The sequence below is a fragment of the Macrobrachium nipponense genome, chromosome 32 (assembly GCF_015104395.2).
Source record: "Macrobrachium nipponense isolate FS-2020 chromosome 32, ASM1510439v2, whole genome shotgun sequence".
Classification (NCBI taxonomy): Eukaryota; Metazoa; Arthropoda; class Malacostraca; order Decapoda; family Palaemonidae; genus Macrobrachium; species Macrobrachium nipponense.
In genome coordinates, this window is record NC_061094.1 from 25,303,341 (window position 1) to 25,331,169 (window position 27,829).

General features: G+C 39.8%; 1 long non-coding RNA gene across 1 annotated transcript; it reads left to right on the plus strand.

The window, feature by feature from the left end:
• On the plus strand, positions 1-27,071 carry LOC135207283 (uncharacterized). The gene is made up of 3 exons (XR_010312945.1): positions 1-73; positions 1,051-1,116; positions 26,681-27,071. It is a non-coding gene; the product is annotated as an uncharacterized LOC135207283 (long non-coding RNA).
• Positions 27,072-27,829: the final 758 nt, after the last annotated feature.

Here is a 27,829-nt window from a genome sequence, read left to right on the forward strand (position 1 = left end):
ACAGGTGCAACATCGTCCCCTGACTCTTATACTACAATAAGACTGGTAATCTGGGGCAGGAAGCCATCCTATGGTAAGACCAACTTTCATTTTGATATTGATTATTAAAGTCCAGCTTTATTTCAATTTTGTAGCCTTTTATGCACAAGTATATGTGATATTTGGCAGAAGTGGTACTTGAGATTTTTTAATGTACCTTTAGTAAAATAAACATCTATAATACATTTTTGTATTTGCAGTATTTCATGTATTAAAGCATTAAATATTGTCAGCAAGTCTATTAGTCTCATCAGTGAATATACTTTAACCTAAATACACATCCTGCAGATTAAATTTTTCAATCACATGTCCACAGAACAGATATTATGAGCTACAGGCCTCAGTTATGAGAGTTGTTTGTTGTTGCCTTACAATTTTATGTCAGATCAGATGCAATGTTGTTTGAAGTTTTCTTACATTTCTAAATGTTACTTTCATCTGCTGGCAAATGTGAAATGCAGACCATAGAGACAAAGTCCAATCACTTTCTCTTGCTTCATGAACATTTTGATAACAGAAAGTGCGTGCTGTGATATCATAATCCATAAATGGTTCATCCTCTGTATCATTAAAGCTGGACTTTGAACCGATTTTATTGTACTGTGAGTCTTGATCTCTCTAATTCAAACCTTTTTTATGTTAGCTTAGCCTCTGTGTGTACTACTTTTAACTTTTGATCTCTCCTACAACAACCATCTCTCTCTCTCTCTCTCTCTCTCTCTCTCTCTCTCTCTCTCTCTCTCTCTCTCTCTCTCTCTCTCTCTCTCACATGCTTTCACAAGTGTTCATTTTCATTACTGCATACCCTGCTCAATGAACTATTTTTTTGTATAGTTACATTACTCATAATGTAAATAGTTTAGACAGGAGCATGGTTTCTCTTATTATTACTTGAGTTGTTTGTATCATTTAATGAAGATAATTGTTTTAAAGTATGCCGTGACAGTAAGGTTGAATCAGTACTAATATTGTCCTAAACTATTATGCCTTATGTTTTATTTTTCTTGGCAGGTATTAAAGATGTATCTAAATTTGCAGTGGCTTTATGTGAACTAGCAGGCCATGTACCCTTTTATTGTGAGTAATTTTCATATTTGTCTTTTCACTTTCAAAATGGTAATAGTATGTAACACCAGAATGTTGCAAGCCAAGAAACCTGTGAAAAAATTATGATTGAAACTGGTTTACCTCTGTAGCTACCAAATATCCTTTGATGGTTGAAAATATGTCTATAAAATATATGTAAGTTTTATTTCAATTCATTACTTTACAATAGCATTACTTTAAGTATCCACACAAAATTTCAGCCTTTTACAGTAGAATAAGATTCTCCAGTTCCACCTGGCAGTCCATGCATCTGGGTTCTACTAGTCCTCTGGTGACATACTAAGTCATTGTTTGGGTGTTTGCCATGTTGCAAATGGTTAGAAAACTGTTTTTGTATGTGAATAATTTTTTTCCCACCCTAACATATAATTACAGGTATATTTTTACAATAAAAATGTTTAGTCATAAATTATTTAACCATATTCTTTATGGAAGGACTTATTGTGTACTATGCCTTTATTCCCCCTCATTTTGGTACCCCCACCTTGCTGTGTGAGGGGCTCTCGAACCTTAGGAATTTCTTCCTAGGTTCGAACCAAGAGTCCCATATAACATTATTATATTTTTGGTTAATATCTGTGGACTTTTTCATTTTTTCCAAAATTTTAGAAATCAAATAAATAAGAAAACATATCATAGCTTAACGTGGAGTTAAATCCAAGCTAAATAGTGAGAACTGTGGTAGATCCATCATCTACCCGACAATGGTCAAACCTGTTTTTCAGGCAGAACTATTCTTTGGAGCTGACCACGAATTTCAGGGAGGCCCTGGCTCTAGAATAGAACTCTCAGCATTCTGTCCGGTTTGCTCATAATGTGATTAGGTTGGGGATAATTGTATTATCGTAATACTCTTAGTCCTAGCAAGCGGGTTCTTCATACACTTGAGCCATACTAATCATGTTATGCCATCCCCTTTTGGGGTAAGGTAGGAATGTGGACATTTGGGAGTCATTTGTCACTTGTGCTATTGGCGGAAGATTTAACTCCGTGAAGCCAATGATATCTTTTTCAAGATTTTTGTTTTTCTCTCAAATATGTTTTATGATTACTGAACTTAATGATTTGAGTACCCTGGGCCCCATGATGGAAAAACTCTGACACAGTTTGATGACCTATTGGCACGTCACTCCTAATTCCTTTGTACTGCCTCAAGCAATGAAAGTGCTATTATAAAAGCTACAAAGGAACACCCTGTTCCAAGTGAAGTAGCAGAGCCAGAACACCAAATAGGGTGCATAAGTAAAAAAGAAACAAACAAAAATCAATTGGTAAACTTCAGTATCATAACAATCGAACCATATACAGTAAGTCCTCGGGTTACGCCGGTCTCGACTTACGATGTTTTCGTGGTTACGAACGCGCCCCCGCCCCCCAATAAAAATATAAAAAATAATATTTTGCGTCGTTCTGTCTTACGCGGTTTAGCGTCGTAAGCGACGTAAACAAACGCGAACTAGTTTCCGGGCGCACGGCGGAAGAATATGCTTTGTGGGGGAGAGGACGGCGTCGCTTCGCTACGCTCATTCCTCGCCCAATACGCCATTTTGTTGTTTACACTGCCTCTCTCTCCCTCGTGTTGTATCGTTTTTGTAACTTTTTGCTCTTTGTTATGGCTCCCAAGCGCAAGGCGGACTCTTCTGATGGTAGTGCATCAAAGAAAAGAAAGGCCATCACCATGGAAATTAAAGTGGACATTAATAAAGCGATCTGAGAAGGGAGAAACGCCAACAAACATTGGCCGCTCGCTTGCCTTAGCCGTTTCGACCGTTGCTACCCATTATCAAAGATAAAGAGCGCATCGTTGAACATGTGAAAGATCTGCTCCTATGAAAGCGACAGTGATAACTAAGCAGCGTAGTGGTCTAATAATTGAATGGAAAGGTTATTGGTGCTTTGGTTGGAAGACCAAAATCAACGCGTATCCCATCAGCCTTATGGTGATTCAGGAGAAGGCGAAAAGATTGTTTTGAAGCGTTGAAAAAAAGAAAGGGGGAGGGAAGTGAAAGTGAAGAGTTTGTGGCTAGTAGGGGTTGGTTTATGTGATTTAAGGCTCGGGCCAATTACCATAACCTTAAAGTGCAAGGTGAAGCTGCTAGTGGGGATGAGAAAGCAGCGAGTGAATTTCCTAAAGCGTTGTCTGAGATAATTAAGGAGGGGGGTTATTCTGCTCAGCAAGTGTTTAACGTAGACGAGACAGGTTTTGTTTTGGAAACGTATGCCTAACCGCACTTACATCGCCAAGGAGGAGAAGTCAGCACCCGGTCATAAAGCCAGCAAGGAGAGGCTAACTTTACTTCTTGGGGTAATGCTGCTGGCGACTTCAAACTGAAGCCCTTGCTGGTGTATCAGGCTGAAAATCCAAGGGCACTCAAGGCATTTGGAAGGGTCAACTACCAGTAATTTGGAAGTCCAACAAGAATGGCATGAGTGACACTTGCAGTGTTTGAGGACTGGTTCGTAAACCATTTTGTTCCAAGTGTGGAGCGGTATTGCGCCTCCAAGGGTATCCCCTAAGGTGTTGCTAGTGCTGGACAATGCCCCTGGACACCCTGCCCAGCTGGGAGACTTCAACCTAACTGTCAAGGTGGTTTACCTTCCACCTAATACCACGGCCCTTTTACAGCCTATGGACCAAGGAGTGATTGCTTCGTTCAAGGCCTACTACCTACGAAGGACAATTGCTATGGCTTACAGGAACTGAAACCAAGAAGGACTTGACTCTGAAGGACTTTTGGAAATCCTACAACATCCTTGATGCTGTAAAGAACATTGCTAATTCCTGGGAGGAGGTTAAGCAAACAACATGAATGGTGTCTGGAAGAAAATTTGTCCTCAATTTGTGAATGATTTCCATGGGTTGAGGACACAGTTCAGCTAGTTGTCAAGAACGTTGTTGCCCTGAGTAAGGAAATCAATTTGGAGATGGAGGTTGATGATGTTACAGAGCTGCTGGAGTCTCATGGCGAGGAGTTATCTGCTGAGGACCTAATACAACTGGAGAAGCAGATGATAGAGGAAGAAAGAAGAAGCACCCACCCCAGAGCCTAAGGCTTTCACAAGGCAGGACTTGACAAGAGGTTTGCAGAGTTGCAGCAAGCGTTGTCAACTTTTGAGGGCTCAGATCCCAACTTGGACAGGTTCACTAGGGTTTCCAGAGGCGTCATGGATTTGATGCAGTGTTACAAGGAGATCTTGATGAAAAGAGGTCGCTCTCTGTTCAGACTAACCTGGAGCAGTATTTTAAGAAGGTAGAGAGGCCTGCAGGAGATCCTGTACCCTCTACCTCAGCTGCCTCTGCTAATCCAGACTCGCCTGCCCCACAATCTCCAGCACCTTCTGAATGTTCTGCTAACCCAGACTCAACCTGCCCCAGTATCTCCAGCAACCTTCTGTAGGTTCTGCCTCACCTAAAGACTCACCTGCCCCACAACATCTCCAGTAGTATGTTCTCGCCTCACCTCAAGAATCACCTGCCTCAGCATCTCCAGTAGTATGTCTGCCTCACCTCAAGAATCACCTGCCTCAGCATCTCCAGCATCTTCTGGAGGTTCTTTTTTTTCTCTTCACTAACTCCCCCCACCCAAGTCTCTCCAGCACCACAGCTTCCTCTCCAGTGTGCAAGCCAATCAAATTAATAAGGTAAGGAATTGTTCTCTCGTTGTTATGATAGGTATTTACATTAAATCAAGTGGTATTTTTCAATGTTCCGACTTACGCTGAAAATCAGTGTTACGAAGATCTTAAGAACGGATCAACGTCGTAACTCGAGGACCCCCTGTATAATGAACAATAATTCTGAATTAGAGACAAGTAATCCTCCCCCCATCAATACAGAAAAATATAAAAATCCTAATAGGCAAGCAATGAACATAAAAACAAGGAAACCAAAAGAAACAAAAAATTACTGACTTAATCCCACATTGGTACCTTTTGATGACCAATCTTTGGACCAGATAACTGGTCAAGATTTCTAGTCCTCAAAACTGACAACAAAATCTCAGCAGCGATACTAGCAAACAAATTACTTAACTTAAATCCAACACAGGACATGGAATGTAGACACATCAAAGACAATGAATGGCTTATCCAATAGCCAGTAAAAAGCACTCCACCGTCTTTTTAAGTATAATGGAAATAAATAATATAAAAGTAACAATTACAAGCCATGAACATTGAATTATGTTTCAGGGTACAGTCATCCTACCACAACGAACAAGACTTCCTTCAAAACAACTACTGCTAGACTCCTTAAAATTGAGATATAACAATATTCATGATCTAGAAATATACTATATACTCAATTTCAGGTAGGAAAGACAAGAATAAAAATATCAACATTGCCAAAATAAAATTTACAGGCCAAGACCTCCCATTTAAAATAAAAATTCTTGGGCAAAATAGAGACGTTTGTCCTTTCAATCCAAAACCACTACAATGTACACAGTGCTGAAGGTATGGACACATACAAAAAATGCTGTAATAACCAATATGTGCAGTCTGCACACAGATAAACCATACCACTAATTGGAACTGTAACCACCCAAAATGTTAATTGTGGACTAGCCCATCACGCAAAATCTATCAGTCGTGGAAGCCAGACTCGAGCTAAATGTAAGAGGAGTTAATAACCATCCAAAAGCCCCACCCTTTCAAATTAACTAAAAATCAAGACATCAGTCAGCACAATAACAAACAAGATAATATAAACAGAAACTAATTCTCATGCCAATAATACTTAAACCCAAAAAAAAAAATAAGAGTGATATTATACCCACCAATACCACTATGTACTAACATGGAAGATTCAGATATTCATGGAAAAGAACTTCCATGGAAGAGGAGTCAAATAATAATAATAATTGAACTGGACCAAAAAGAAAAGAATACTAGAACGAACCCCACCTAAGGGGAAAAAAGTTAATATTGAAAATTACAATCAATCCAAAGAAACTCCAAATACATCAGGAGAACATTTTAAAAAAGATATTGTACTAACCTCATCACAAGTGGAAATACACAATTACTCTCAATCCCAATCAAACAGCCAACATCTGGACAGTAAAGAATCAATTAATCACTCTTTACAATTCCCAACAGATAATACTAATGAAAATCATATCATTAAAACGCAAACCAAAACATAACTATCACTCCCCAACCATACCTCAAGACCCAAATATTCCTAACTAGCATCACAAACATGCTTCGTCTTGTTTGGTTGTAATGAGTGCTTCGTATATTCGTATGACCAACTATACTGTAACCACCAAGACAGAGGACAAAATACAAAATTGTATGGACAATTTTATTAAATTCAGGAAATGCCCTTTAACACACCAACATGATAACGAATTGTTCTGAATCCTTAAAATACAAAAAGGAAATTATAAAATTAAAAATAAAAAACTAGACGTTATTAATATTCAATTATGAAAAACAAACAACTCTGCTGAATCTAATAACCAACTTACAAATACAACAATTAAAAAACCACAAATAAATTCAAATGCATATAAACTTCGAGGCAAAGTAAAATCGACAATCATTTTACAGAATTTAACACCAATTCCTCTCAATAATGGCCAATAATGGAATATAAATGGCCTCTTAACCCGACTTCGTCTGGGTGAATTACAAAGAATCCTGTGAGACCACAACCCAATATGTATATGCCTACAACACATAGGATCTAACCCCACAAACATTCGATAGTACAAAATTGCTTGTTATTCGCCAACTGATGGTGGAAAACTAGGCACAGCAATATATGTTCATAATAGTATCACCTATAAACTTTTAAACATACCATCACTATCATATGAGATAACAGCTATCAAATTATATATGCCAGACAAAAATATGATTACAATTTGCAACTTATACAACCAACCAAAATTTTGCTCAAATTTCAGTGATCTACCAGCATTAATTAATAATCTACATGAACCCCTACTTATAGTAGGAGATTTTAGCTCATAGTCCCCTTTGGGATAACAGTCACCCTGCTGACGCACCAGGAACAAACATAGATAAATACATATTGGAGCATGACCTATTCTGCCGAAATGAAGTGATGTGCCAACTTACTTCTCCAATCTCCAATACCCACTTAACCTTTTCTTCAGTGGATGTCTCGCTGTGATCAGTCGACTTGGCTGAAAGACTTGAGTGGAATGTCCTGGATGGACTAGTATACAGTGACCACTCCCCCATAGTCCTTAATTATTTGAATAATAATTTAATATTGCCACCTGTAAAATATAATATCCAAAAAGCAGAATGGGACATTTACACTCTACATACCAGAAATATACCACCATTTCCACATAACCAAAACCATACAATATGTGAATTCTTCACGGATTTCATGATAAATGCTGCTTATAAAAGCACACCTAAAACAAGGCCACACCCAAATAAATCCCCTGTCCCATGGTGGACTCCAACCTTAACAACTCTAAGCAAAATCAAACACGTATAAGTCAATATCTTAGCAGACTTAAGACACTGCTTAAAGCCCTCAACAAATTGCCCAACCTTATAAATATACTAAACAAGATAGTGGTCATCAACATAATAATCAGTTATATTAAACCTTTATATAACAAATATACGTAATGCCAAATTTCAAAAACTTATAATATCTGAGAAAATGTTATCATGGAAAAATTATGTATCAAGCTTGTCAACAAATACATCTATGAAAGATATTTGGCAAAAAATAAGGAAAATTAACGGAAAATATATAAGACACCCAAGAAATGCAATAAACCCAAATTGGAAACTATATCATGCCCATATGAAATCTCGAATATAATAGGGAAACACTTTGAAAACATAGGTGCCTACTCCAATCTAAATTAACATTTTCAAAATATAAGAACACAGGGGATAAATACGATACTCAGTTTTGAAACTGTTGAAGATCTAGAATATAATTATGCATTTAATATGGATGAATTAAACAATGCTCTAGATTCATGTCATCCATCGGCCCCAGGCTATGATAAAATATCGTTTGAAATGATACAAAGACTAGCCCTCATTACCAAATCATATTTACTAAAATTCTATAACACCATCTGGATGAAACGCATTTTTCCAGATAAATGGAAACATGCTATCATTATCCAATAAACAAACTGGGAAAGATTCAAATAATCATCCAAAAAAATTATAGACCTATATCTTTGACAAGCTGTCTATGTCAAAATACTAGAAAAAAATGGTTAATTCATGACTAACATATGTCATAACTAAAAATTCAATTCTGACACCAACGCAATCAGGATCAATAGCTGGTCAATCAACCGTTGATCCACTAGCCTGTCTAGAAGATCATATGAAAAAAGGTTTTGATAAAAAAAAAAAATTAACAGTGGCAGTATTTTTTGACATAGAAAAAGTATATGATACAACATGGAGACACAATATCATGCAAACACTTCACTCTGAAGGTATAAGAGGCAATTTACCATTTTTATTAAAAATTTTCAATTGGATAGAACTTTCCAAATTCTAATAGAAAATTCTTAATCAAATGTTTATGAATTGGAAGAAGGAATCCCCCAAGGCAGTGTCTTAAGCTGTACTCTGTTTGCTTTAGCAATCAATGATATTACAATAAATTTTCCAAAAGGAGTTAAAAACAGCTTGTATGTTAACCCTTAAACGCCGACTGGACGTATTTTACGTCGACATTTTTTGTCTCTCGGGTGCCGACTGGACGTATTTACGTCGACATACAAAAGTTTTTTAAAAATTCGCGGAAAAATATTTTTAGGCCTACCAGCCAAAAACTCTTGAATCACGCGCCTTGGGGGATGCTCGGAGTTCACGGATCAAGGTGTTGTTTTGTTACAATCGTTACGCAGGCGCGCAAGCGCGAATTTCTTTCTTGCCGCACTAGTATCTGTGACACATCTCGGAAATTATTTCGTCACTTTGACATAATTTTTTTACCATTTTAAATTAGCCGTTACATAGAGTATTATATATGAAAATGTGCGCATTTTTATGTAGAATACAACAATAAAATACTCATGATTGTCCAATTTGGAACCATCAAAGAAACTTATATTTTTGAAACACGGCATTAAAAGGCATTCTTGCTGAAGGGAAAAATTTTGTATTTAATAGGATCATCATGTTCCTAAGTAAAACCTGTTTCCTAAATAAAGTAATTTTTTCAGGATTAATTCCCGAAAACCAGCCCGAGAAGAGCTGTTGTTAGGATCAGAGGTCTGGATAAACTAATCCTTTATAATAATAATAGTAATAGTGACTTTATTTTTTCTGTGAATGAGGTTTCTCTATTGGTCCTTGGTTTACTTAGCCAACCTTTGCCATTTTCCTGCAACTGAAAGTATTCAACCTTACATAGAATCACTGTCATGTGCATTGTTTTTATTGTATTTTTGGATTTTTCTGATGTAAACATTTCCTGATTCTGAGGAACCAAATGGTCTTCTTCAAAGACAGATCTGTGGCATAGCTAGAAAGAATAAATTTTGTTAGAAAAGTTGAACAACTTTATATATACTTAAACTTGAATATGTATAATTTCCACTTGACTCAAAATTAACTTGTTGTTTTGATAACTGACATTATGTCAGCATTCTTCTACATTTGATGTGTAAGACCTTCAAAAAATGGCTGTAGTCAACCATCTCTGTTTACTCTTCTTGAGATTTACTGACTCTTAAGTTGACTAAGCTACACGGCTTACTGAACTCCCCTTTTAGCAAAGCTGCCATTGCAATACTTTATTTGGCTTAACCATAAAACTAATCGTGTTTTTGTGGATTGGTAATGAACTAAATGAATATGCATTAACCCTTAAGAGCGGGGCTGGAAAAAAAAATACGCAGCACCCCAGACCAGGCAGCAGACTTTGAGGCTTGGACCAGTTTAAGAAAAGACACATCAATGGAAAGAGGAAAAATGCAAATGCACAAGGTATAAGAAAACAATTATAAAAAATTCTCCCTACCTTCCATAAGAAGTTGAAAATTACTACAGGCAGCCCTCGGTTCTGTTCCTGGCAGCTGACACTAAGCGATTTTAAAGTCTACGGCCGCCACACACCTTCTTTCAGAATACTAGACCAGTTAACAGCACCCGAGACCAGTCAAATGGCGCCGTAATCCCACAATGGCGCAATAATTAAAATTACATTTATGCAGTATAGTACTATAGAATTTACTATACAGTAGTACTGTACAGTACATTGTAGTATTATAAATACTGTAAAGTGAAAAAAGCCTAGCTTTAATCCTGTGGGTGCCTTTTGAGTGTCTAGAGTATGTAAAGATATAATAAGGTTTTATAATGTACAGGTAGCTGTAGTGTTCAAGTTACGATAATTCGTCTTACGATACTCTGAATTTATGAGAGACCAAATTACAATAGCCTAACTTTATCCCATCTTCTAGTTGCATAAGCTCAAAAACAGCAAAAGAGAATGATGAAAGTATGGTTTTAATGTTATACTCGTTGCGTAAACGTGTACAGCATGAACAACCGAACAAGAAACAACTTTTTTTTTAAATATGTAACTGACCTGGCAGTTATATATATAGCTATATTCTCTGATGTCATGACGGTCAGAGAATATAGCTATGTATATAACTTGCCAGGTAAGTAGTATTTAAAAATTTATCTTAAAATAAAAATATCATTTTTTTTCTGATTACAACCAAATTGGATAACAACAGCCATTTGGCTTGTAGTATTTCAATCATCATACTATAGTACACTATTACACTAGTGTTATAAAAGTGATTTTGACGTAGGAAAAATCTATTTTTTGGCGAGGAAGCCATGTCGCCCAGTGAAATACGTTCCTTTAGCGCTATTTCTAAGGTAAAATATTGCTAAAATACCAGAGAACTGCATAAATTGGACATGCAGAAATAATTCTGACTCGCTCACCCTTTTTTAAAAAGGTAAAAAAGTCGGTATGAATCTGGGCGAGTGAAAAAACACTACCATAGCAGCCTCTCCAATTAGCCTTTTCCACATCAAAACCCTTGAGAAAAGGGGAGCCGTGCTAAGGCTCACTCCCACGCTACCGCGAAGGTAGCATCAGTGACGACATACCTGCAGATAGCATTCTAGCTTGGTGACTAAGAAGGGTGGGAAAGATAGGGTGGGATTTCACTGGGCGACACGGCTTCCTCGCCCAGAAATAGATTTTTCCTACGTCAAAATCCCTTTTCTGGGCTCAGCCGTGTCGCTCCGTGAAATTGTACCAGAGAAAACACCAAGCTAAAGACATATAAGTTAAATGACAATATAAAAAAATAAAGGGTTTGAAAAATGAAAAACAACTAAAAAATGTGAGAATATAATAAACTAAGATACACATAATAGAAAAATATATCACAGCCTTAATATACACCATATTTTAAGGCTAAAAATTTGCATAAAATAAAATTCAGATACGAAAATACAGATTTAAATTGTAATACAATAACAATATGTACAAATACAACTTAACCCTCTTACGCCGACTGGACGTATTTTACGTCGACATTTTTTGTCTCCCGTTGTGCCGACTGGACGTATTTTACGTCGACTTACAAAAGTTTTTTTAAAATTCGCGGAAAATACTTATAGGCCTACCAGCCTAAAACTTTTGAATCACGCGCCTTGGGGGATGCTGGGAGTTCACGGATCAAGGTTTTGTTTTGTTTACAATCGTTACGCAGGCGCGCAAGCGCGAATTTCTTTCTTGCCGCACTAAAAAGTATCTGTGGGACACATCTCGGAAATTATTTCGTCACTTTGACATACATTTTTCTACCATTGCAAATTAGCCGTTACATGAAGTATTATATATGAAAATGTGCGCATTTTTATGTAGAATACAACAATAAAATACTCATGATTGTAGCTTTTATCAGTTTTGAGATATTTTCATATAAATAAAAATAATTGCCAAAATTTCAACCTTCAGTCAACTTTGACTCTACCGAAAAGGTCGAAAAACGCAATTGTAAGCTAAAACATCTTATATTTTAGTAATATTCAATCATTTACCTTAATTTTGCAACTAATTGGAAGTCTCTAGCACAATATTTTGATTTATGGGGAATTATGAAAAAAACTTTTTCCTTACGTACCGTCGCGGTAACTCTTCCGAAAAAAATCATCATGCGATTGTGGTAATGTTTGCACCATTTTAAAATTAGCCGTTATATAAAATTTTATATAATGAAAATGTGTGCAATTTCATGCACAATACAACTAAAGACACCCATGGTTGTAGCTTTTATCAGTTTTGAGATATTTTCATATAAATAACGATAATTGCCAAAATTTCAACCTTCGGTCAACTTTGACTCTACCGAAATGGTCAAAAAATGCAATTGTAAGCTAAAAAAGCTTATATTCTAGTAATATTCAAGCATTTACCTTCATTTTGCAACAAATTGGAAGTCTCTAGCACAATATTTAGATTTATGGTGAATTTATGAAAAAAATAACATTTTCTTTACGTCCGCACGGTAACTCTTCAAAAAAAAAAATCATACGTGCGATTGTGGTAATGTTTGCACCATTTTAAATTAGCCGTTACATAAAGTTTTATATATGAAAATGTGCGCAATTTCATTTAAAATACAACAATAAATAATTGAAGTTGTAGCTTTTCTCATTTTTGAAATATTTGCATATAAATCACGATAAATAGAAAAAAAACATGTTCGGATCAACTTTGACTCTACCGAAATGGTCGAAAAACACAATTGTAAGCTAAAACTCTTACAGTCTAGTAATATTCAGTCATTTATCTTCATCTTGAAACAAATTCAAAGTCTCTAGCAAAATATTTAGATTTATGGTGAATTTAAAAAAAAATCTTTCCTTCCCTATGCGCGTGGATTTTCCGCCACAAATCTCCGAAATGCGTACGTACCATTCTCGGAATATTTTCTCCATTTCATATTAGGCATTTCATAGAGTTTTATATATGAAAATGTGCGCAATTTCATGTAGAATAAAACGAAAAATATTTGAAGGTTGTAGCTTTTCTTATTTCCAAAATAATTGCATATAAAAATATATATATAAAAAAATTCGACATTCGGTCAACTTTAACTCATCAGATATGGTCGAAAACTGCAATTGTAAGCTAATACTCTTACAGTATAGTAATATTCAATCATTTGTCTTCATTTTGAAAGAAATTGGAAGTCTCTAGGACAATATTTAGATTTATGGTGAATTTTTGAAAAAAAATATTTGTTTACGTCCGTGCGTTACGAATTCATGCATTATTTTGTGATAATATTTTCTCTGTGTTGCTTTTATCGTTTTACAATGTGTTACATACCAAAATGATCGCAATTTAGTGTACATTACAACGAAAAAAAAAATAACTTGTTACCTTTAACCTTTTTGCGCACAGCGTGATTTGAATACAATTATATATGAAATTTCGTTTTTGCGCTATCATATATCACATTATTTATATATGATAATGATAATTTTTTTCATTTCTGATGGTTGCATACTAAACTTCAGCCAATGACAAAAAAAGGAGCCAAAAATGAACTCTTAATCTTGAAAACTAAGCGCTCAGTGATTTTTTGAAAAAAATATTTTTTCCGCTTCCGCGCTCACTCTGAAACACCTCCGGCACTCGGAGACAATTTTTTTTTTTTTACCGCTTCGGGCGTAAGAGGGTTAAACTCTAAATATGAACACCATAGAATGGGCTGAGGTAGCTTAGGTAGATTGTTAATGAGGCTGGCGGAAAGGAAATGAGGAATAAATAAAGCCACTGCAAATTGCTCATGCTGTAGCAGGGACACTGGTCTGCCCACTGCTACTGTCGGGTATTTAAGAGCCTCCAAGGACTTAAGGTAATGGCGTTTAAAAACTGAGGGTGACTTCCAACCAGTGTACTTTTTAAGATCATCAAAACTCATATACTTGAAAAAGTTAATAGTTGTTGCTATAGCCCGGATGTCATGTACCTTCGGAAATGACCCTGGATTAGCTTTCTTGATAAAATACAAAATTTGTTGCCGTATACCCTTTAGAGAAATGGTCCCCCAGCTTCCCTAATGAAAAACGGCCCTTTCGAATGGCCAGATGTCCTAGAAAGGAACTCCTTCAGAGTTTGCACAAGGCACAATGATGGATCCTGCGGAAGCAGGACAATTTTCCATGGCGACCACCTATCTAAAGGGTCTTCATTCTTTGCGAGAAATGTTTGATTTGGTGAAAGCAACACGTCCCTTAAAGGTAAAAATTCTATATGGCCTGGGTCTCTAGATAAAGCTGGTAACTCTGAAACCCTAGCACCTGAAGCCAGACAACAAAAATAGTGTCTTACGCAATAAGGATTGATAATCACACCCTAAGTTGTCTGTATCCGAAGCGAGCTTAAGTACATCGTTGAGAACCATGACACCGTCGACGGTCTCTGTACAGGCCGAAGACAAGCGCATGCCTTCGGAATAGATGTGAAGTAAGACTCAGTTAAATTGATACCAAATCCGATCTGGAAATAAATCTTTTTCAAGGCTGATTTCGTTGTTGTAATTGTGCTAGCCACCAAACCTTGTTCAAATAAATTCCTGAAGAAGGTGATAGCTACATTAACTGTCATACTTTGGATATTGGACGCGTTGAGGAATGCTGCCAATTTCTTAACTGCTGAATCATATTGGCGGAGTGTTTGATTCCCTTTTTTGTCTGACTCCAAGAACGAAATGTTCTCTGGGTCTGTGTCCTCACCCCTCTGTCCTGCAAACTTCATGAAATCCATAAAGTTAGGGTTTTGTGAAGACCTGAGGAATCGAACACAGTCTTCGTTTGTACTTGTTGTGACAAGTTCGAGTTCAGAAGAGGGTGAGGACGGAGACCTAGTTCTAGGAGAAGAGGGAACCAGTTGCTCTTCGGCCAATGTGGTGCTATGAGTACCATTTGACCCGTGAATGACCTCAACTTGTTCAGAACCTTCAGGAGAAGGTTCACTGGAGGAAACAAGTAAATTTTCTGCCACTGGTTCCAATCTATGGTCAGAGCGTCTGTAGCGTAGGCCAGAGGGTCCAGGTTGGGGGCCACGTAACATGGAGTTTGTGATTCGCCTCTGTAGCAAACAGATCCACTTCCAGACCCGGTACTATGCTGCAAACCCTCTTGAATGATTTCCAGTCCAGTGACCATTCTGATTCCAGTGGAACTGAGTGAGAAAGTGTGTCCGCTACTACGTTCTGAACTCCTGCCAGGTGAGTAGCTGAAAGATGCCAGGTGTTCTTGGCTGCTAGAGAAAAGATTGCTATCATTACGTGGTTCACATGGCTTCATTTTGAACCGCCTCTGTTTATGCAGTGCACTACTACTGCACTGTTGAGAACCAACCTAATATGTGTCCTCTTTGGCGGGCAAAGTTTCCTCAGCGTAAGAAACACAGCTTTAGCCTCCAGGACGTTGATGTGAAGCTTCTGGAACTGAGTATATAAATTTAGCAGATTCCTATTTTTCGTCCATCTCTAAAGCATGTGCACGTCTTAGACCAACTACTTGGTCCACAGAAGGTCACTTGGTTTTTGAATGATGTTCTAAAACTAGCATCAGACACGAATAAGGGATTTTGATGAAGGAAAAATCTATTTCTGGGTGATTGGCTCGTGTCGCCCTATGAAAGGATCCTTAATATCATTCTTTCTAGGTAAATTAATCTAATTATTAACCAGAGAAAAACAAAATTAAGAAAATGTCAGTAAAACTGGACTCGCTCACTCTTAAAAAGAAGTGTCGGTATGGCAATAGGGGCGAGTGGGAACACTACCACGAGACATTCACCAATTAGAACTTCCAATCAGAATCCCCACAAGAGAGAGCTGATACCAACGGGCGATGCGGGCCGAGCTACTACTAACTGAACTGAGAGGTACGCCACGGACAACAGCGCCCCTAGCGGACATCCTTAATCTAAAAAACATCTTGTCCTGCAGGGGGGGGCAAACAATACAGGGTGGGTTTCATAGGGCGACACGAGCCAATCACCCAGAAATAGATTTTTCCTTCGTCAAAAATCCCTTTTCTTTTCTGGGCTCAGCTCGTGTCGGCCTATGAAAGAGTACCAGAGAAACAGACAAGATGGGAAAAAAGGAACAAATGAAAAGCAGTTGTTGTAAAATGAGGGATATAATATAAGTAAATCAATTACAGCATATAAACTAAGTACTTAAGTCTAACTTATTCTAAACAGTAACATAAAAGAAAGTTAGTAATGTAAAGTACTTAAAATTACAGTAAACACAGTAAAATTATAATAATGCAGTGTAATTTTAACAATATAGATTTAGTACTTAGATAACTTATTTACAAAATATACAAACACATTGTGTCCTACCCTAGCATAAAAATAAGGGTAGGTACACTGAAGTACATTATCAGTACAAAGTGTGGATGTCCCTAGCAAAAAAAAATAAGGGACAATCCACTAATATGATTTCAGCGGCTAAGGCTAGGATATCCGAGTAGCATGGCGATAGGGTGAGGCATGTTGGATGAGGTAGGTAGAAAGGAGACCTGGATCTATACTACAACTACTATACAGTATCAGGAGAAACAATGTTTTTCCCGCTGCTACTGTCTGAAAATTTTGAAAGATTCCAAGGACTTTAGATAATGACGTTTAAAGACTGTCGGAGATTTCCATCCAGTATACTTTTTAAGATCCTCAAAGTTCATATGTTGAAAGTAATTAATTGATTGGCTACTCCCTGGATGTCATGTGCTTTTGGGAATGAATCAGGATTGGCTTGTTTAATGAAGTAAAGGATTTGCTGTCTAATACCTTTAACTGACAAAGTACCAACACCTTTTTCTCTCATGAAGAGAGGACCTGAGGATCTTGAGGATGTACGAGATAGAAAGGCTCTTAAAGTTGATACTGGGCAAAGAGAAGGGTCTTGCGGAAGTGGGATGACTTTCCAAGGGCCCACCTTGCAAGAGGATCCTCATTTTTAGCCAAAAAACTACGATCCGGAGCAAGCAGAACTTCTCCTGAGGGGAGGAATTCACATGACCCGCATCTCTGGATAGAGCCGACAGTTCTGAAATTCTAGCTCCTGAAGCTAGGCTTAATAAGAATAATGTCTTTCTAAGAAGCATTATGAATGTACAAGACGAGTTGTCAGTATCTGAAGCTAGTTTGAGGACACATTTAAGAACCATGAAACTGCAGTAGGCCTTTGAGAAGGTCTAAGTCTAGCACAGGCTTTAGGAATAGACGTGAAATAAGATTCAGTCAGATCTATCTGAAAACCTAACTGAAAGATCTTCTTCAAAGCCCGATTTATGAGTAGTAATAGTGCTAGCTGCTAAACCTTTTGTCAAACAAGGATCTGAAAAAGGATATAGCTAGATTAACTGTCATGGTTGTAGTGTTCGATTCTTTCAGGAAGGATGCTAATTTTTTAACAGCTGAGTCATATTGTCTAATAGTTGACTCTCTCTTATCTGATTCTAGGAAGAGAATATTTTGTGGATCAATATTAGCATCTTTATTAGCCGCAAACTTCATGAAGTCCATAAAGTTAGGGTCTGAAGAATTCCTGAGGAAGCGAACACAGTCCTCATTTGTACTGATTGTGACAGCTTGGGATTGGGAATCCGTTGAGGTCGGAGACCAATTCCAGAAGAAGAGGATACCAGTTGCTCTTGGGCCAGTCCGGTGCAATCAGAGCTACTATTCCCTTGAAAGTCCTCAGCTTGCTTAAGACTTTCAAGAGGAGATTCACTGGAGGAAAAACATAAATTTTTCTCCACTGATCCCAATCTAACGACAGGGCGTCCGTGGCATAAGCCAGAGGGTCCAGGTTGGGGGCCACATAGCAAGGGAGCTTGTGGTTCGCTTGTGAGGCGAAGAGATCTACTTGGATACCTGGGACTCTCCGGCATATCCACTGGAATGACCCGTCGTCTAGGGAGACCCATTCTGATTCCAGAGGGACTGACCGGGACAAAGCGTCCTGCTATCACATTTCTTACCCCCGCCAGGTGAGTGGCGGACAGATGCCATTTGTGTTTGTTTGCTAGGGCAAAGATGGCTATCATGACATGGTTCACATGCTTGGATTTGGACCCTCCCCTGTTGATGCAATGAACTACCACTGCACTGTCCAAAACTAGCCTTAGATGAGACTTTTTCGGGGGAAGCAGTCTCTTCAAGGTAAGAAATACTGCCATTGCTTCCAGAACGTTTATGGGGTGGAGCTGGCAAAATTGAACTGACCAAGTCCCCTGAACCTGTTTGAACTGAGAATATCCCCCCCACCCGGACAGGGAGGCATCCGTGTGAATGGTTAACACTGGAAGGGGATATTGAAGGGGTACCCGCTTGGCTAAGTTCTTTACTTTTGACCATGGACGGAGTTGATTGCGAAGGATCTGTGGAATTACTGACAACTGTCTCGAGATTTGGCGTTTGCTCTCGATCGCCAAACTCGATTTATATCTTTTAGCCTTGCTTTCAGGAGGATATCTGTCACCGAAGCAAACTGAAGGGACCCTAGGATTCTTTCCTGGCTTCTCCTTGATGTTTGTTTGCATTTGAGAAATTGCCTGACAGATTTTGCTATTTCCTTCCGTTTGGCCACTGGAATTGACAGATTGTGGGAAGACAAATCCCATTGGATTCCCAGCCACTGAAAACGAGACTCCGGTAAGTCTGGATTTCGTTTTGTTTATTCTGGAACCCCAGATGTTCCAGAAAGTGAACTACCTTTTTGGTGGCTTTGAGACATTCCTCGACTGTTGGTGCCCAGATCAACCAATCGTCGAGGTATGCTGCTACCATGATTCCCTGAGTTCTCAATTGCTGCACAACCACTTCTGCTATTTTCGTGAATACCCTGGGGCTACATTCAGACCGAAGGGCATCACTTTGAATGAGAATGTCTGATTTCCTAGCCTGAATCCTAGGAATGGCGGAAGTGTCTGGCTATAGGATATGATAGTATGCGTCTGTAAGATCGATGGAGCATGTGACGGCTCCACGCGGAAGTAAGGTCCTTACTTGCGAGAGGGTAAGCATCTTGAACTTGTCGCAACGAATGAAAGAGTTTAGCTTTGACAAGTCTAAGATTACCCTTCTTTTTGTTGAGCCTTTCTTTGGCAACGCTGAATAAGCGACCTTGAAATTTTAGATGCTTGACTCTCGCAATAGCTCCTTTCTGAAGGAGTTCCTCCGCATAATCTGTCAATTCCTTTTATGGTATTTGGCGGAATGATTTGATTGGAGGAGGATCTTTGATCCAACTCCAACCCAATCCTTTGGACACTATGCTCTGTGCCCAATTGCTGAACCCCCACCTGTGACGGAAGAGGAACAGCCTCCCTCCTACCTGGGGAGCCTCATTGTTGATGGGCGGGTTGACCACCACGCCCTCCTCTGAACTGCTTACTCCTTGTCGCCCTCCCTGCGCCACGCTGGCGAAAGTAGCCTTCTCGCCCTACCTCTCGATTGTCTGTTAAAGGGAGGGTAGCCCTGACCTTCATACGTAGGGTTGAAGGCCGGCGAGAGTGCGTAGGAGGTCGAAGGTTGTGATTGAGGAGACAGCAGGAGGATGGGCTGGTTCTGCTTAGAAGTAGCAGGTTGTCCCTGTTGGGTAACCGGGACGGCCTGAACAAATTGCTGCTGTTGCTGGTGTTTCTGGTAAGGCTGGAACCTTTTACCAGACTTCTTTGGTTTCTTACCAGCAGTGGGGACGGATTCTTGCTTCCTCTTAGATGAAATACCCCACCTAGCTCTAAGGCTCTGGTTGAGCCTAGCCGCCTCTGTGTTGTACTTCATTTACAGCGGACTCTGGAAGAGATCCGCTCCCCACATGCTAGAAGCCAGGAGTCTATTAGGCTCGTGCCTAATAGTGCACTCCTGCAGAACGTGCTTTCGGCAATTCCTCCTAGCTTGGAAGAAGTCGAAAGCATCCGTCTGAACCGTCTGAAGCTGGGATTTGGCCAAGATCTTAAACAGAGGTTCCGTGCCATACAAGAGAGCAGCCATCTCTGTTATGATCAGCGAATTGAGGGACCTGCCAAACCTAGTTCGCGCGTCGAACTCCGCCTGAATCAAGGAATCAGGCAGCCTTGGGAGCTTTTCGCCGAACTGGTCCATGGCGCAGTCCGGTTTGAGCTTACCAAGCGTGAACGTGGCTCGGCAAGTTCTCCCACAATTCTCCAAAAGCTGGGAAGAGCGGAGAAGTAGACTCCGCCTCCCTTAGCTGTGGCATGGGCTCATCCTTGAGGACTGCCTGAAGAGTCGTCTCTACTATTTTTGTAGCGAACGGAAGAGAAGCCTCCTCTTCCGTCGCAAAAATAGTGAAAGGACTCTTATAGGCCTGGAGCTTGGTGTTTGTACACTCCCAGTCTCAAGGCAGTGAACCCATTCACGTTGAGCATGATCCCTACTGTAGAGAACATTCTCCCTAGAGATCTTGTCTTCCCTAGTAAGCGCCCGCTACGGTCAGCCTAGCATAGCCAATGAAAGGCTGCGTCAAACCCGGAGGATAAAACTCGAAGTCCTCAATCCTTCGAGTTCCACACTCCGGGATAGAGATCATACCATCCTTAAACGGAGCGTAAGCGGCTACTCTCCATGGGTTCTCCATAGAGAAAGCTGGTAGTGAATCATATGGTGGAAGCTGGAAAATACCAGCACTTGTTACTGGGGAGACTGGAAGGGGGACCTGAGAGAGCCCAGCTACTCGGTCCTCATTCTCTCTAACTCTGTTAGAGAGATCTTGGATGGACTGGCCCGATTGAGACAGAGTGCTCGACAGTTGTGCGAACATCTGCTCAAACTTTGTCCCCAGGGCGGAGACTTGAGAGCCGACCATCTCGCCCACCTGTTGCATCACCACTGCTGAGAAAGCAGTGGGATCAAAGGTGCTGGGTCCCGCTCCTCCAACCGGCGTTACCGGAGTGGATGTGGTGGAGGCCGGAGAAGGCATTGGCTCGGCGGCGCGCGCGAGCCTTCTCCTTAGAAGACTTGCTTCTAGAGCTCTTCGAGTAAGAAGAGCTCGGCTTGGCCTTCACCGCGTCAGCGTAAGAAGTCGAAGACTTCTTAGCTGAAGAAGACGAAGACGACTTCTTAGAAATCGTCTTAACTAGGGTCTTCGGTTCTCTCTGTCCCTTCACCTTTGGGGGTACAGAGAGAGCGGGAGAGCGGGTAGGGATCTCAGATCCCACAAAGCCTTGGAAAGAAGCACTTGAAGAAGGGACAGGAGAAGATCCAGGAGCGCCCAAGGAAAGACCTTGGGCACCCGACACACCTACCTCAACCAACAAATCCTCCGCACCTACCGCCATAGGCTCAATGTTGAGGTCCAGGGTAGCGACGTCCGGGACCGACTCCTGTGTGGCTACGACCCCGAAAGATTGCTGCATCTCTTGCTGGATGGAGGCTATGAGAGGGGCTGCGGATAAGGGGTCAACATACCCTGTTGACTTGCCCCCGGGGAAGATCTGGACGGCCAGCTTCTTGTCTAAAATATAAGGCTGGCCTTTGGCGGCGTTCTTTCCGAAGCCGCCTACCCACGCTTTCAGGGTTGCAAGGGCGACCTCCCTCACACCGCAGCCTGAAAGAAAAGGCGAAATGAGCTTCTAATGGCGGAACGGGGTTAACAAACTTATGTCTAAGAGTTGTTAGTAAAATGATAAAGAAGTCTATAAACGACTTACCCCCTCCAACCAGCTGACTGACTAGGTCGTAGCAGATGGCGCAGGCTTCCGGGTGCCAGACGATCATATCGTTGTACGGCGTGGCACATGGAGCGTGAGACCTGCACTCATCGTGGCCGCAGGGGTCGTACAACGTCGCATTGCATCCCAGGACCTGACAGTTGGTAGCCTGTAAGTGGAAAGATACATAAGTATCAGGAGAACACTTACAGCCTAACAGTTGCTCCGCTGGTGCCGGAGCGAGAAAGTTAGATTAAACCAGAGCCCCGCCATAATACGTGTGGTAGTAAAATGGTTGGTTGTCCTAGGCTACGGCGGAGACAAGAGATAGAATCCAACCAGGTGTGGTAAAATGAAACCACGACGGATAATGGCGGGGATGGTATACATATGAATAATAAAATTAAACAAACAAATCATCGTAAAATTAGGGTATATCCTTAAAAATAACAATAATTATCAAACCTTTCCCCACCCGTCTACTAGAAGAGTGCCCGGGTAAGAAGCAAGCTCCTTCCGGTAGCGGGGGGGGAGAGATGTAAGGATATAGTAGGCAAGCAACCGACCACTAGTAGTGACCACCCCGCCCGCTGGCGGAGCCAGTAATCTATAACCAAAGGTGCCCCGGCTGCGGCGGAAGGCTCCGTTCGTTATAGAAAGGGAAGGTGGCTGAGCAACTGGGGAAGGGGGGGGAGGGTCTCGGCGTAACACGGCGGGAGAGAGAGAGGGGGGGGGGGTGGCCTACTCCTCCCCGTCCCAACAACTACCCAGCTCGGAGACCCGGTACCCTATGAGTGGTCGCCCTATACCCCCCGCTGGGAGGAACCCCTGCCTCCTCAGAGAGAGAGGGAGGAAGGCAACTGAGGTTGTCATGACAACCAAGGGGTCCCCCAGCGCCTCCCTATACCTGGTAGGGAGGGAAGGTGAAGGGGAAGGTGCGATGGAACACGTGACCGCAAGTGGCCTAAGCCGCGAGCAACACAACCGTGGGAGGGCCACGTGAACCAGGCTGTACCAATACATGGACATGCACCTAGGCTAGCCTAACACCCTAAATAGAACTAAATTTACATCGTAAAGATGGAAAAGACACTTTTAGTAGAAGAAAAAGAAGCCCAGGAGGAGGCAAACTGTTTCCGAGGAACAGAAAAGCCTACTCGGAGCCAGCGATAGCCGATGAAGAGCAAGAGCCGGGATGCTGGGCTGGAACATAGAATAGCCCTAAATACCAACTAAGAGAAATGGTAAAAGGGCTAACCTAGCTAAAACTCGATGTAAAAAACGATGAACGTGATATAATAAGCCCATAAGTATAGAAGTCCCAGTATGGAGGACCGGGAATTCTTAACGAGGCAGCATGGCGCCACCACGAGACAACCGGGGAAAACCGTATATGACCTATTAGAAGGAAAATACTGGTTCCCGGAAGACAAAAATACAGTAAAACATTACTTATGAGGCACTTAACTTAGCCGTTGCGATGGCAGAACGTTCCATGATGGATGGTGATATAAATCCTCGTGAAAAAGCACAAGCACAAGAAAATGCGTCCGAACGCTGGTGCTAATAATTAAGGATGTCCGCTAGGGGCGCTGTTGTCCGTGGCGTCCTCTAGTAGTAGTAGTAGCGGCCGCATCGCCCGTTGGTATCAGCTCTCTCTTGTGGGGATTCTGATTGGAAGTTCTAATTGGTGAATGTCTCGTGGTAGTGTTCCCACTCGCCCCTATTGCCATACCGACACTTCTTTTTAAGAGTGAGCGAGTCAGTTTTACTGACATTTTCTTAATTTTGTTTTTTCTCTGGTAATTTTAGATTAATTTTACTAGAAAGAATGATATTAAGGATCCTTTCATACGCCGACACGAGCTGAGCCCAGAAAATGAATCATGTTTTCTTAAGGAAAACTTTGTTTTCTTACAGCCATGGCCTCAGGTGCCAGAATATCAGAGCTTGCAACTCTCTCTTGTAATTCTGAAAACATAGATTTCCTTCCATCAGGAGAAGTGTTGCTCTCTCCGGACAGAACTTTCTTAGCAAAAAATGAAGACCCCCAAAACAGATGGTCTCCTTGGAAAATAATTCCTTTACCCCCAAGACACATCTTTGTGTCCAGTTGTAACCCTCAAGTCCTTTTTGGCCAGGACCTCCTCAAGGTCCTCTGGTCCTTTCTTTACTAGAGAACAAGGCGTACTATCTCTATGCAAGGTATTAGACAGCAAATACTTTATTTTATAAAACAAGCTAACCCGGAGTCATTCCACATGCTCATGACATCCGGGCGGTAGCTACTTCAATTAATTATTTTCAAAATATGAATTTTGAGGATCTTAAGAAGTATACAGGTTGGAAATCTTCTTTAGTTTTCAAGCGCCATTATCTCAGAAATTTACAGGCTCTAAAATACTCGACCATAGCCGCAGGGAGTCTAGTCTCCCCTGAATAACATTCCCTTATATTCCTGTTCTTCAAATTTTCCACCCTTCCTAACCTCTCCTCCTTTCTACCTGCCGCACTCATACTCACCACGATACCTCTCTCCTCGGTGGGGCAGAGACGGGTGCCCCGGGTCACGTTAGGATGTTCTTATATATATTTTTAATTCTGAACATCCTTATGACCTCCTCAGTCTTAGTTTAGTTTTATAGCAAATAACACATTTATATGTACCTTAACTCTGTTACTCGTAATCTTAATTAATTATAAGTCGTAGTCTAAGTCTTAGTCTTTAAATTTAATCTATTAATTTTCTATCTGTTATATCATTATTATTAAGTAAACCTATATAATATAACAAATTATTTCATTTTCCCATTAAGTTTACTTGAATTAAAATATTAAGGCTCGGAAGGCATTCTCTTGTATATTTTCACTGGCGAACACAGGTCGACCCAGAAAAGGGATTTTGACGAAGGAAAATCTATTTCTGGGGAGAGACCTGTGTCGCCCGGTGAACCCTACCCATCCTTTTCCCATCCCAATACCCATCCAAGCCAATAAAGATATCCAAAAGTAGAGAAGGCTGTGTGAGGGCGCTCGCGTCGGGCGGTGGCGGTGGTAGTTCTGGACAGTGCAAGTGAGACCGTTGGTACGGCGCACCCCTTAACAGGGGGTTTTGTCAGGGAATATTCTAAATGGCAAGAGACCTGTGAATGGTGGCTTTCACACGCCCTGAACTGTATACACGACGCCCTTGGGGTGCTCGCGCGAGGGTAGTAACCTCTGCATACCATTGCTAACTTTTCTCTGGTATATTTAGAAAGTATTTATTTATATCAGAAAAAGAGCTAGAAGGACCTTTTCACCGGGCGACACAGGTCTCTCCCCAGAAATAGATTTTTCCTTCGTCAAAATCCCTTAAAATAATTTGTATTTTCCATAACTAACAAACCTGCAGTTTTAACTTGGGTTAGAAGAATAACTGAGACGTCACAAGGTCCAGCTTGGGTCAGTGGCTGTTCCACCTAACTCATGACACCTAAATCGTGACAGAGGACAGATGCCACCAGTTCCTTGCATATACTGTTCTATTGAATTTTGTTACCAGTTCAAGATGGTGCGAGAAGATTTATCCTAATGTTAAGACTGCAGGTTTGTTAGTTATGAAAAATACAAATTCTTTAAAAGATTTGTCATATTTTAATCCAGTAGCATTTGTCTTTGCCTTATCCCTGTCAATTTATACCAAGGAAGAACATAAGCTCTCTCCCTCTTCATATTGTCCTACAACAAAATTGGGCTCTTTGTTACTTGAAATTGTTTCAAGTCTCTGAGTTATATTTTAGATAACATGAAGATCTTGTATCTTGATCTTTGATTTTGGTCAAAGCTTAGTTTCTTTCAGTCACCACTCCTACTTCAGTATCTATCTACCATTTACACTTTGTAAGAGCACAGAAATGTTGAGGAGTTGAGTTTCTCATTCCCCACAATTTGGCTGCATCAAACTACCATTGCCTTACAAATAAAAGGTGACAGATCCCAAAAAGAGATGTGGCTGTAATTAGTATAAGCCCAAAAGCTAAAGGAATGGATTTGTAAATAAAATGGTGCTTATCTAAAGAAACAAGCAATTTAAAATATTTTTCTTTACATTTAATTTGGTATTTTATTTTAAAATAAGTTTTAAAGTTGTATGTTGTGTTTTAGAATTACCATTACAAACTCATTTGTTCTACTTTCTGCAAAGACAGAATAGAGGAGTCCCAAATTCACATTTTTTCAACAATAGTACAAATGAGATTTTCATTGAAAGTAGGTAGGGTTGGCACAAGATTTGATTTCACTAAGCTCTAGTTACTGTATAGTTTAATCTATTATATAGTGTTGCATCCCTTTGTTACTGTTGGTAATACTATTGTAGTGTTTATTATACACACCACAACTTCTCATAAAATTACAGTACTAGTGAGTTTAGTGGTATTAAAATTTGAAATCTTACTTATATTGGTGTAGTCATTCTACTGTTTTGTAAATTTTCTGATCAGAATACCCAAGGCAGCTACAGTTATTACCACAAGCACCATTTAATACATTAGTATTGTTATAAATTACTCAAACCAGACCACTGAATCTTGGTTCAAGATTTATAGGACCAGCCTGAACAAATATTCTCAAATGAGAAGTGGAAATTGGTGTGCAAAAGTTGAAGTTAGACTGCAAGGCTGCAAGAAAACTGATGGAACTGTTGAAGAGTAAACACAGTGAAAAGCTTTATATTGCCAATGTTCAAAAAGACAATGCAAAGATTTTTGTGACTACCTAAAGTGTGCCACACAAGGCGCTTACTCATATGTTGACACTAAGTAACTAATTTTATTTCCCACAGCTGAGGAGAAATGGCCAACTGTAACTGAAGATGAATTAGTTCCTGCTATAAAAGATATTTGTTCTGATACATATGAGTATTTGCTACCTAAAGTTAAAAAATTGTTTAGCTAAGCTGATTGTCATTACTGGTATAGTAAATTATGTTGTATTTGTATTTTTAAGGGTTATATGCATTTTTTTTCACATACGGTCTAAAAACTTAGAATGGTTTTCTATCCCAGTTGAATGTCTTAGTTGCTTTTGTGATTTTTGCTTCCAGAGATATACAGTAACTTTCAATAACTTTTTTATGTGGAGGAATACTCAAATTTTAAGTTGCTATTCTTGTCACATCAGAGGGAGATAAGAGTTGTAAGATGCAGAGTAGTTTTTTAAGAGAAGGCTGTTTATCTCTTCATGTCCTCCATAAACAAAAAAACAAACAATTCCCTTACACAGGCTCCAGATAAACTAATCATGTGCTGGATCTGGTTGTATTTTTGAAGTTTTTTTTAAATGTGTTGGCATAGGGATTTTGCTGTGGTTTATATAAAATTAATTTGAATGTTAAGTAGAGTTATTTCTTTAACTTCAGGAATTATTTGTAATGTATGTATTTTTTTTCAATATTTAAGGTAACATTTAGTACAGTAATTTTTGGCTTTGTTACAAGTTTCTAGAGTTAGATGTACTATCATAGAATGCACATTTTTAGTGCAGGTCAACCATTACTGTTCCAGCATTATTGGGACCTACAGGGCACCAGATTAGTTATTTTCTAGTATTACAGACTGCTTAGGTTAGAATACACCGAACCCAATAGTTAACCACCTCAGCACACTGTTAAAATACCCTGTAAATCAGTACAAGTTGGGTAATAAGGAAGAAAGAAATATGGAATGAAAATAATTTGAAATTTTAATGAAGCACATGCAAAATAAATATTACAAGTAAGTCTGTTGACTTACACAAGAAAGTTCATCATTGCCACTTCCAAGGTGAGGAGCTAGAATTGCAACTAAGCATATTTACATATTTGGTGAAGGGCTGTCAGGATTCTCATTTTCTTAATCTTGGATTTTCTTATATATTTATACTATTCTCTTTTATATTTTTACTGTGTTTTATAATTTTTTATTTTTACAACCCAAAAGATAACCGCAATCCT